General features: G+C 35.6%; 1 protein-coding gene and 1 long non-coding RNA gene across 3 annotated transcripts in view; one reads left to right on the forward strand and one right to left on the reverse strand.

The window, feature by feature from the left end:
- Positions 1-11,836, reverse strand: part of BIRC6 (baculoviral IAP repeat containing 6) — a 164,217-nt gene that overhangs the window by 36,369 nt on the left and 116,012 nt on the right. The window lies entirely within an intron of this gene.
- Positions 3,729-9,103, forward strand: LOC140329140 (uncharacterized). The gene is made up of 2 exons (XR_011920430.1): positions 3,729-4,640; positions 5,913-9,103. It is a non-coding gene; the product is annotated as an uncharacterized lncRNA (long non-coding RNA).

Consider the following 11,836-nt stretch of genomic DNA (forward strand, 5'->3'; position numbering starts at 1 on the left):
GTTTAATGAACATTTTTTAATAGTAAAATTTTTACACGTTCTGACTGTCTCAAAAGCTCCCTCTCTGTCTATTTCTTTTAACGCTTGATTATTCCAAAATATTAGGGTGTGATCCCCTACAATCTGCACGTTCTGGGATAGCAATAAAGATTTTTAGTCTATTTTCCCAGTTTTTTTTTTATTCTCATAATGTGTGTATGGCTTTTTGAAACAGAACCGTTCCATGTCTCAATTTACAGATATAGAGTTATCCTAAATTTCTTCTACCCTGCACTGCAGTGCAGTTGCATCTTCGCTATTTTTCTGCAAGTCATGGTGCAAGAGGGTAAAAGTCCTCTAACACCAAAAAGAGTATGTGCTAGAAAATTGTATATGCAATTACCAGCATGTATTTAGGAAAAACAGCTATTTTAAAACAAATCTTTAGTAGTAAGTAGTGCAAGTTTATATTGATACAGTTCAGGATAAGGCGTATAATTTCTGTGTTTTTATTCCACTGGTAAACTACATGAAAAATGAGGTTTAGGGCCCATTCACACTATTATGATGTGGTAACTTCATAATAAGCTTTAAAATACACATTTTACTACAGGTAACAGCTACTGTGTTTCCCCAAAAAGAAGACACGGTCATATTTATTTTTCCTCAAGAAGACACAATATGGCTTATTTTCAGGGGTGTCCTATTTTTATTAAGTATTTAATTAAGTATTATTTATCATGGATCCAGTGAGAACTGGGTTCAATCTGCACAGTGGAGCTGAGATGATCTCTCTGGGCTCAGTAGCAGACTGCTTGCTGAAGCTTTTACCCTATCCCCTGGTGTTTGTGTGGGGTGGGAGAGACCCACAGACTGTTAATGGTCAGTGCTGGGGGAGAGAGACCCACAGTGCTAAGTGAAACAGCAGCCACAGCTTTACTTCATCCCCCTGAACACACAATACCTAAAACAGAGCGTCCTGCTCACTTCACTGAGGAGACTTACTTTCTATACTCCCTCTTTGTCTCAGCTTGCAGCAGGCAAAGAACGACACGCCCATCACTATGTCTTATTTTCGGGGTATGGCTTATATTGAGCAAATGCTTAGAAATCCTGCTACGGCTTAATTTATGGGTATGTCTTATTTTCGGGGAAACACGGTACAAACAGCAATGTGTAACAATGCTGTGGTTTTAGCTTCCACCCCAATGAACCTATCCAAAGTGGAGCAATACACTTCTGCAATGCACAGGTGTAAACCATCTGTGTGCCAAGTTGAAAAAATAGTAAGTCTAAATTTAAATAAATATAGGTGGGGCGTTAACGCATATTATGTCATGCTTTAATGTATGCTGCATGAATGGCCACATAAACCTTTTTTTTTTTTCTTCTAATGCAACTAAACACACTATGGTGCACTGCCTTAGTGTAATGGGGTTGTTTTCAAAACAAATGGAGATATGGTTTTGGTGGTGGTATATCACAGTGACTGTAAATAGAACAATAACGTGCCTACCCTTTTCATTCAATAGATCAAAAAACAACAAAGACAGAGATTTAAGCAGGGTTTTTCGGTTGAATACATCGTTTGTGCCGAAAAACCCTGCTCAAATCTCTGTCTTTGTTGTTTTTTGATCTTTCAAAACAAATGGAACTGTAGTGCAGAAATATAAGTTATGTAGTGTTGGTGTTCGAATTCGAGTTGTCCTAATATTCAACCCGAAAATGGCTGTTCGAATTCGGGTAGACCCAACCCGAAAAAAACGAGATTTGACAGTAAAAATTCAGATTAAAAAAAATGTGTTAAAAAAAAAAAAAAAAAATTATGGTAAATCAATTTATTGAGTGTTTGTTTTTTTAATTTTTTTTTTTTTTTTTAAAGGTTATTCTACAGTGACATAATATATCTTAAGCTACGTACACACGTCAGATTTTTATCGCCCGATAATCGGCATCGGCCAATTATCGGGCGAAAATCTGGCGTGTGTACAGTCGGTGTCGTCCATCGTCCAGACGACCGACCTGCCGGATCCACGGACGATGGACGACAGCCGATCGTAATGAAAGTGAAGGGGAGAGCGCGCAGCAGGGTGCCGCTCCGTCGCTCTCCCCCCTCCCCTCTCCATAGAGCATGAACCGTGCTGTATGTACAGCACCGTTCATGCATCGTGCACTCCCTTGTCGTTGGAAAGGATCGTGAAAGGTCCTTTCCAACGACAAAAATTGGAAGTGTGTACGCAGCTTTACTCCTTAACACACTTTCCAGCACAGAAGCATTATGATACATTTGTTACATTTTTCTTTTATGTGCCTGTTACAGAGTAAGAAATACTTGAAAAAAGTATTCTATCCAAGAACACTTACAACTAGTAAAGGGACTGCAAGAGCAATCAGATTGCTCTTGCAGCCCTTAGTAGTCCCTAAAAATAACACGATTTCTCCCACCATTGACTTCAATGGTGTTTGCATTCAGCATTCGATCACCCGAACAATATCTCACTATTCGATCAAATAGCTGTCGAATCGAATAGTGAGATATTCGACTAACACTAATGTAGTGTCCTTTACTGTGAACTGCCACAAACCAAAGAAATTAAAGGGATCCCAGAGCTTGCAAACATTTAAAAAAATACTAGGATTATCATCTAGCAAACTAATGGGTTAGAAATCAATTTTTTTACCTTTGTACTGATAACAAAACAAGGATAATTCAAGCTGAACTCAAGCCTTTGCACACCTGTAATCTGTCCCTGTTCTGAAAGCAATTGGTCCTATTTTCCTGCACATTGTAACTTTTTATTAAAAAAACGCATTAGAAGCTGCAGCAGATATTCTGGACTCAACTCACTTTCTGCTTGTCAATTTTATCCAGCTCATGCCTCCCCATTTGTGCAGTCCTGTCCTTCTCCTCTGGGCCACTCTTTCCCCCAAGTATGGGAAAGTATGGTGAAGAAGAATCTGTCTATTCTCTAGTAATAGCAATGTTCATAGTTTTGCCAAGGCATGTAAAATGGCATGTGAAAGAGAGAAAGTGAAAGCCGGGATTTTTTTGGCAAATAAATGTATATTGAGTGAGTTATACTGATAATATAAAACATATAACGTATAAACCTCTACCAAGAGGCAGTGGGGATTGTCTTTAATTTATTTTTAGAAAAAGATGTTTTCTCTCGCCTAAAGTTAGAAAAAAAAAAAAAAAAAACACAAAATCTATATAATATCTATATTTTGTCAATTTTTGATAATATAACATAAGCCATGCAAACAATTCCATATTTTTAAAAAATATTTTTGCATGATTGGATGCTTTATATATTTGTTATTTTAGGTCTTCATTTCTTCGTAGTACATTAATATATCTAAACAGTACATATATGAAATTGCCAGGAAAAGAATTATAATAGGGGCAAATTATTAAATAAAAGTGGTAAAACAATTATGAGACATGGGCATACATGCATAAACGCACAGATTCACATACACTTTCTAATTTTCAGAAGGTTAGTTCAAATAATTGCCTTCCATAAACAGACGCTCAAGGGACATTACCCTCTAGTCATCGGCATTGGTTACAGCCGGATGACGCACACACTGTGACCTATCTGATTCGGGTAGTGTGCTTCCAAGGAATGACTGTATATATATATAAAAAAAAAAAAATAAAAAAAAAGGTAGGCACAGCATCTCAGCTTCAATGCCCTAATGTCACCATTTGTCACGCTTCTTACAGCTTTCAGCACTGGGGTTAACTCTATAGCTCCCCTCTCATCCTGTATGCATGCACTCCTCACTGGAATGGATGCAGCTTTCAAATGTGCCTAGCCTGACAATGATGATGCTGCGCATTGTTATGCAACTCACTGTCTGGGAGGGCAGCTTGTAGCTCCTTTAGTCTGCAAGTGCCAGGTTGCTTGTTTAGTCAATGTCACAGCTCGCTACTGTATTGCAATCTAGAGCATGACTACTCTGCTCCTCTGCTGGAGACTGCTGTTGAGCTATGTCATGTCCATGAGGATGTCTTGGAATAACCTACTAATGATGCCTTCCTAGGTGTGAAGAATACCTGGTACTGGAAACTCCACAGATATCTTAGATCACGGAGATCTCTTGCATACACTAATGGAGCTCAATGGCTAATGCTACATGGTAAAAGCATGTTTCTGGGAACAGGAGACACCAGAATTTAAAATCTCATTTAATGTGGAAATGCAGGAATGGAATTTAATCGGGTCCATGGAAAAACCCTCTGAAATAAATAGAAAAGGAGGGCAATCCTTAACAGTAGGAGTTGCCTGCTGAGGACGGACTAGTGCAGGAGAAAAAAAAACAAAAACAAAAAAAAAAAAAAAACACACACAAAGTGGATCTGAGCCGAGGACAAGCATCTTGGAAAGGCTGTTCTAACATTGTGGATCAATATCGAGAGTTACATCTTTTTCACGTCTCTTACATTAATTGGATTAATGACAGACTGAGTATTTGTGCATTTTGTTGCTCTATGCTATTCGTTATAAAGGGGAAAGAAGAGAGGGATAGTGTGTGTATATTATACATACACAAATGTGTGCTACAGATCTGCCGGAAGATAAAAGATTGCTTTTCCATTGTGTTGAGGACACAGAAGCATGCCTGATGTCACTGTGCTCCTGATGCAGAGTAGGGTAAGAAGAAATTCTTATTCATAACCAAAACACTATTTTAAATTAATGCATGCTTGGAACAAAAGGAATCCCACACTAATGGACAAAGGGAAAGGAACACCAGCACCATTTTAGAACACTAAACCACAGTATCCTTAGCAATGGAGTCAAAAGAATAATATACAATCTACACCTCCCACTAGGTATCTTTTTTTATCAGCTGCCAGTTCTAATTATTCAATACAAAGAAAATAACACACCGCACATAAAATGGGCACAGCTGGGTCATGTGTATCACATAGCTTAATAATTAATCATTGCTTACAATTTATTTGACTTAAGAGGCTCTATAAAAATATGAAGATGACCAAGCTTACTCTGGCTGTATACATGCTGCACAACATAATTTGTAATTAATATAACTGCTGTCATGTAAATGTGAAAATGTAAATTTGGATTAAACACAACAAGCTGTTGTAATTGGAAAAAGGAAAATAATATTGTATTAGGTAAATATTACCTTAATACATAATCATTTCTAAAACTCACAGGCAGAAACATGTATTATTTATAAAATAGGAGCACCTGCCCAGTGCCGAATGCATTGTAAATTCGTGTTTCCACAGTCCATAACATTAGCATGTTCCAACAGCGTTAACTGGAGATATTTAGTTATTATCAAAAACTGTTGCACTGCACTGTCAAGGTATGGAACAATATGTGATGATTAGAAGCAACACTAGTCATCTCTTAAGGGTCATCAACTTAAAGACTCACCAGCACTGAAGAGGGTTAATTGTCAATTCAACTCCAAGTGTACAAATGGATTATAGAGTACTCAATTTAACAGAATGTCAATAGCCAGGTCCACTACAAAAGGATATTACACATGCACAATGCTTGGCTGGTTACATGTAACTTATGTGAACAGTTGACAATCTTTGTTTTAGTATGCTTATTCTGACACGCTATTATATGACGCCGACCTGCTATGACCTCAACCTTTTACCCAACAGTTTTTTTTGTTTTATATTTTTATAAATATGAATTTAAAGTGGTTTTGTTTTATTCTAAAACAAACAAGATATTAAACAAATGTTAGGCTACCTAAATAAAATATCAGATTTACTATAAGAAGGAAATTAAATTTCAAAATGCCTAACTAGCCCTTTAATTTCTGAAATGAAAGATGCCATGGAAGCTTCTATTTATGGAGAGATGTCAAATATGTTTTATGTGCAGAAACAATGGCAAGAAAGTAAATTATTTTTGCTTAAAACCCTTTTCCTCTAGACAGTCTTCGGAGGATTGCTGAAGACTTTTCTAGGAAACATGGTCACATCTGCTATCACAGCAGCAGCAGCAGAAGTGAAAAGGCAAGAGGATAAAGAAGAGAAAGAGGAATCCATTTTAGCCATGTTGGGAATTATTGGGACTGTACTGAATCTCTTCGTCATTGTATTTGTGTACATCTATACAACTCTCTGATGGTCTTTTTTTTTAAGACAGGTGTTTTACCAGTGAGGGTGACTCTTCAGTGATAATAAAAATAAATGGCAGGGCATACAAAGGTACAGCAAGGGGGCTCCTCAGAACATCCAATACATTCCAGAGCTAAGTGCCTAGGTGGATCATGGGCAATAGAGCGCATTTGTAAATGCCGATAGGAATTCTAAGGTAAAGATAAGCAAAATGCACTGAAAAGCATAAGTGCAACTGTGCACTTGTCTTAATAAGTCCTATGAGTACTGTGATACTGCCATATTATTTAAGATACAGGAAATTATATTTCTACAGATGTGTCCATTTTATGGCATTTCACCCAGTGAACAATGATAATGGGAATGAAAAAAAAAAAAAAAGACATTAATGCTTGTCCTTTACTCCACGAAAGGCTTGCCTACCACATGCTTCCATCATACAGGTACATCTATGGACAAATGACACATTTCAATACATACACCCCTTTTCTAAAGCACCTTATAAAACTTATCATAAAAGCCCACAGAAAATGTGATTTACAAGGCATTTCATGATAAATACTTTACTGAAATATTTTCTGCATTGGTAAAGGAAAGATAGGAGTTGATTGGGAATACTTAAGTTGGTGTTTCAAATGAGTGGATCATGAGGTATTCTAGTGTGGTATTTTTACACATTACACATCCTTAACCTAGGATATTACAACAGCAAAATCAAAAAGAAAAAAAACTCTAATATGTGCTGATTAAAAAAAAAATCATTGCAAATGTCTGCACTATGTATAAATGTAAAAAAATCTGTAAGAAGTACTGGCATCCTCATGAAACATTTGACTACATAAAAGTCCCATTTCTCACACTTCTCACAATTGATAAAGTCTATGACCCTATGTCATTTAGCATAAACAGCACCAGTTACACCAACACTGAACTTAGACTTTAGTGAAAGGCCATGGCCATATTCCCCTCTCGATGGGTGATGTGTTAAATAGGCCAAACTATTAATACGTTTTGCTATATGCACAGGTATATCACCATGTGTGTAGAAAATGGAAGAATATTTACAGAATGCCTAACAACCAGACTTAATTTCTTACTTTTTCAGGAAAACTGGTGCTTCACTTATTTATGCGAAGCCAGCATTATTTTAAGAAGAAAAAAAAAACACACACTTGTAAATTACATAAGACTGCCTATTCAAGTTTTAATCCTTTTCATTCCTTTGGTTCTACAAATTAGTCTTCAGTACAGTGTGTCTACACAAGAAAAAGCCATGAATTTGTTAATACACAACTCTGGTCAATACAGACCAGATCAGACTTCAGGGTGTTTTTACAATACACGATTTACAAAAGCAGATGGGGAGGGAAGGGTTGCAAAGCTTCCTACTTCTTTTGTGTTCTGATTTTACCAGAAACTAGTACTAGGGAAGCTAGAATCAAAATGTTCTATTCTTTAACTACTAACATGGAGAGCCTACAAACATATCAAAAATTAAAAGAAGTGCCACAACTGCATAAGCCAGTAGCAGAAAAATGTCAATTTATGCGATAGATATATATTAGTACCCCTCAGGTTTCAGTCAACATTGTTCCTACAAGCTTATATTTTTCAAAATGGCTTTTATATCAAAAACAGGTTTGTAAACTCATCTTTTGTTCCAACTTTACTAACTACAATACAGAACAGTGACCAAGTACTTACTTTACATTAAAATCCATAATTATGTAATAACCATGTGAAGTGTAAAAACATTTTAAATGAGAAAAAAATGTTCCAATGAAGCCTTGCTAAAGTACAAGATACAATATCAAGGCATGTTACATAAACATTATAATTTAATACTGTAAATCTATGTCTACCTTTAGAGAACCTGAACTCTTTGTAAAAATGACATGTGAATTTAAAAAAAACAAAAAATACAAAAAAAACACAAACGTAAAGTTTTACTAATGAACATTTTAGTCTATTTTAGTCTACCATGTCTAATTTGGGACATATGTAAACTTTATAAATGAGTTGAAACTCAGCTGACCTAAGCCATCCAATTATGCCAGTCAACAAAAATGATTTCCTTGCTCATAAAAAAAGCCAATATTTACCATATGGACTAAGCCAAATGAAACTTACGTCATTTGTTCAAGTAAATAATAAATTAATTTATTATCCAGTAATATGCTATGTACACTTTGAAGCCCATCCAAAATCTATGCCATCAAATTATCAACTAACTTTGGACACCCCTTAATAGTCTACCAAGACATTCGAATATAACCTGGGAGATGACATTTTCTTACAGCTCCAAGGAGGAGATATCTATACCAAGAACATAAAAAGGAAAGTGTGTAGCGTAATTTGTGATTCTATGAACCAAAAAAAAAACTGTAATCTGTGTTGTGCTTGATGGCCAATGCCAAAAATACAATTCAAGCTAGAAATCCTGAGGGAATGTGACTATCTGCTTTGAGATCAGATAATCAGGGGATCTTTTTTTTCTGTTTTTGGACACTTGCAAGCCTCCTTTGATGCACCACATACAATGTCAAGTGTATCATGAGGCAAAGTGGGATTGGTGTCCATGCAGCAAATAACATATAAATGTTCTGGCCGTAAGCAGCCAAACTGAAACGTCTCAAACAAAACGGACAATCATCTCTATGTATGGACAGTTCATCTACAGTAACTATTTACCTGGCTCTGCTAACCTAATTTACAGTTTGCCATTTGTTAGCAGTTGTGTTCATTGTGTGCTTGGCAAAAGTAATTCTCTAAACTAGTATGAAAAGAAAGAAGTGAAAATGATAACCATCTTTGAAGCAAACATTCATCATTGATGCAAACTTATTCAAACAAAACTAAACATGGTTGCCTAATAGATATTTTCTTTTTTCAAATATATGCCATTTCAAATTTTAAATTATGAAAATAGAACATTGCTAATGAATTATTACCAAACCATAAAATGTATTGTCTGATTAATAAAATACTGGTCTTAAAGTCTAATTGTGGTCTACTTCTTGACAGGTCTGTTAGTACTTTCCAAACAATTCATTATCCTATAGCACTTAACAGTGAGTTCGGGAACATCTACAAAAGCATTTTATTAAAAATTCACATTGAGGTCCTAAAATTAAAGTTGTGCTGAATAAAGAGGGTAAAAGCAGCAGATCATTTGTTGGGGATTACTAAAAAAATATATATATATTTTTTCCCCATTACAGCTGTAAACTTCAAAGTTGTTAATAGGAACCAAGATTCTCATACTTGCTACATTACATACATATTTTTTTTAATATATTAATAGCAAAAAGATCAGATCTGAGCATGTAGGCTCCTTAAAAGATGCCTCTGCGTTGGAAGCTGGGGATAAACAAAAGGCGGATCTACTAAAAGTTTCTTTTTTTTTTTTTTTAGCTCTGTGCACACACAAGAAAATGGCAGAGCTGAAGTCCAAATTGCTAATAGCAATGTCACTGGCCTAAACGAGCCACAGTATCTCAAAATTGATATGATCAAGAAACAGTTGGGCAAAATTAAGGTTGACAAAACACCAGGACCTGATGGATTATATCCACCTGCGATTACATCCAAGAGCCGAGATCAATTTTTTTTAAAGCCATTGTTTCTAATTTTTATACTATTTATTCATGGCTTGGTGGCAATAGATTAGTGTAAGGTCAATGTGGTTCCCATCTTAAAAAAGGGAGCAAAGTCATTACCAAGTAACTCCAGACTGGTAAGTTCAACATCTATAGTTGGAAAGGTTCTACAGAGTTTGATAAAGAACCACATGGAGGAGTTTCTGCTAGAAAATATTATTATAAGTTATAGTCCGCATGAATTTGAAAAAGACCAAAGTTGTCAAACAAATGTACCCTTTAAGAGGAAGTATGTAAACACGTGGACAGTGGAGTAGCAGTTGATATAGTGTACTTGGACTTTGCTAAAGCATTTGACACAGTACCCCAGAGTGTTAATATAGAAAAGAATTTGTAAATGGATAGAGAACTAGCTTAAAGTCCACATCCAGATAGTAGCGATTAATAATTCCTACTCTGAATGGTCTAAGTGTATTATTGGTGTACCACAGGGTTCAGTGTTGGGAACTTTATAGCTTACCATCTTTATAAATGATATAGAGTTTGGGATTAAAAGTACCATTTCTGTGTTTGCAGATGACAACAAACTATGCAATGGAACTAAGTCTATATAGGATGTCTATAAGCTACAAGCAGACCTGGGTATACTGTTTAATGACATTTAATATTGAAAAATGCAAAGGTTTGCACTTGGGGGCTAACATGCATGCTTCATATAGTCTAGGGGGAAATACATTTGAGGGAGTCAGGAATAGAAAAAGATCTGGGGGTTCTGGTAGATTATAGACCTAATATTAGAATGCAAGCTGCAATATCTAAAGTTAGCAAAGCACTTTCTTGTATTAAAAGAGGAATGGACTGCAGAGATGGAGACATAAACCTGTCTCTGTAGAGAACTCTCATCCCAACTATTCACATTAACCATCTGGGCGGTTAGCCCGACCTTGGTTCGGGGTAAGTAAACTTGCTACAATGGTTTACCCCGAACCAAGGTCGGGGTAGCTAAAAGTATAAACATGCGTTACATTGCAATCCGATTGTCATACAACATTGTATGACAATCGGATTACAACTGAAAAAAAAAAATACTTACCTTGTCTCCGCAGCTCCTCCGGAGACGTCTTCTCTGTTCAGTCTTCTCCCGGCATGTGCAGTGACAATCTCCGGGGTTTCCCAGTGACGTTGCTGCGGGAAATTCAAATAACTTTGCATTGAACTCAATACAAAAAAGCTGTATTGAGTCCAATACAAAGAAATCTTTAAATTTTTTTTTGTTTGTTTTTTTGTTTTATAAAAAAAAAATTATTAAATTTATAAAATTTTGGACATATTTCGGTGAGTTATGCAGTAATTCTGTGACTTATAAGTAATTATTGAGTAATTCAGTGAATTATAGCCTACAATCTAAAAAAATTTCCATGCAAAAAATTTAACACTTTTTGCATGGAAGTACGGAAGTTCGGAAAGAATTAGAACACCCGGCGTTCGCGTATGCGTCCCTCGGCGATTCCGGATGATGGCAGTGCATGCGCCCATTGACGGGGGTCGTATTCGTAAAATTCTAATATTTTGTATTAGATTCAATACAAAGTCCTGTATCCAATCCAAAATATATTTATGTGGTTTTGTCTATAGGTATGTGATGTTGGACTCAGTTTTAAAATTTATCACACTAGGGAGGTGTTTTAGAAAAATATATTACTATACAGTAAACCAAATTATTGCATTTTCAGTATTTTTGATTTATTTATGTATTCTTGTTTAAGCTGATTTTTGTGTTTTTTTATTTAATTTTATTAAAAGTAAAACTTTTTTTTTTTTTTACATGATTGTGTGTTTCAAACTTTTTTTATATTCATGATATCTATTAGATCCTTGTTCGCACATATTTCTGTAAGTTACAGGTCTACAATTTAAAAAAAAAATTTCATGAAAAACAGTGTAGCCCTTTTGGTACAGAAATCTAGACATCAGTGAAACCCCCAGGTGGTTAACCACCTGAGCGTTACACTGATTTCTAGATTTCTGTTCCAAAAGCGTCACAAAAGGTTTTCATGAAATTTTTTTTTTTTAAATTGTAGACCTGTAACTTACAGAAATATGTCCGAATAGGGTTCTAGTAGTTCTAGTAGTCTAT

This window comes from Pyxicephalus adspersus, chromosome 4 (genome assembly GCF_032062135.1).
Source record: "Pyxicephalus adspersus chromosome 4, UCB_Pads_2.0, whole genome shotgun sequence".
In the NCBI taxonomy this organism is placed as follows: Eukaryota; Metazoa; Chordata; class Amphibia; order Anura; family Pyxicephalidae; genus Pyxicephalus; species Pyxicephalus adspersus.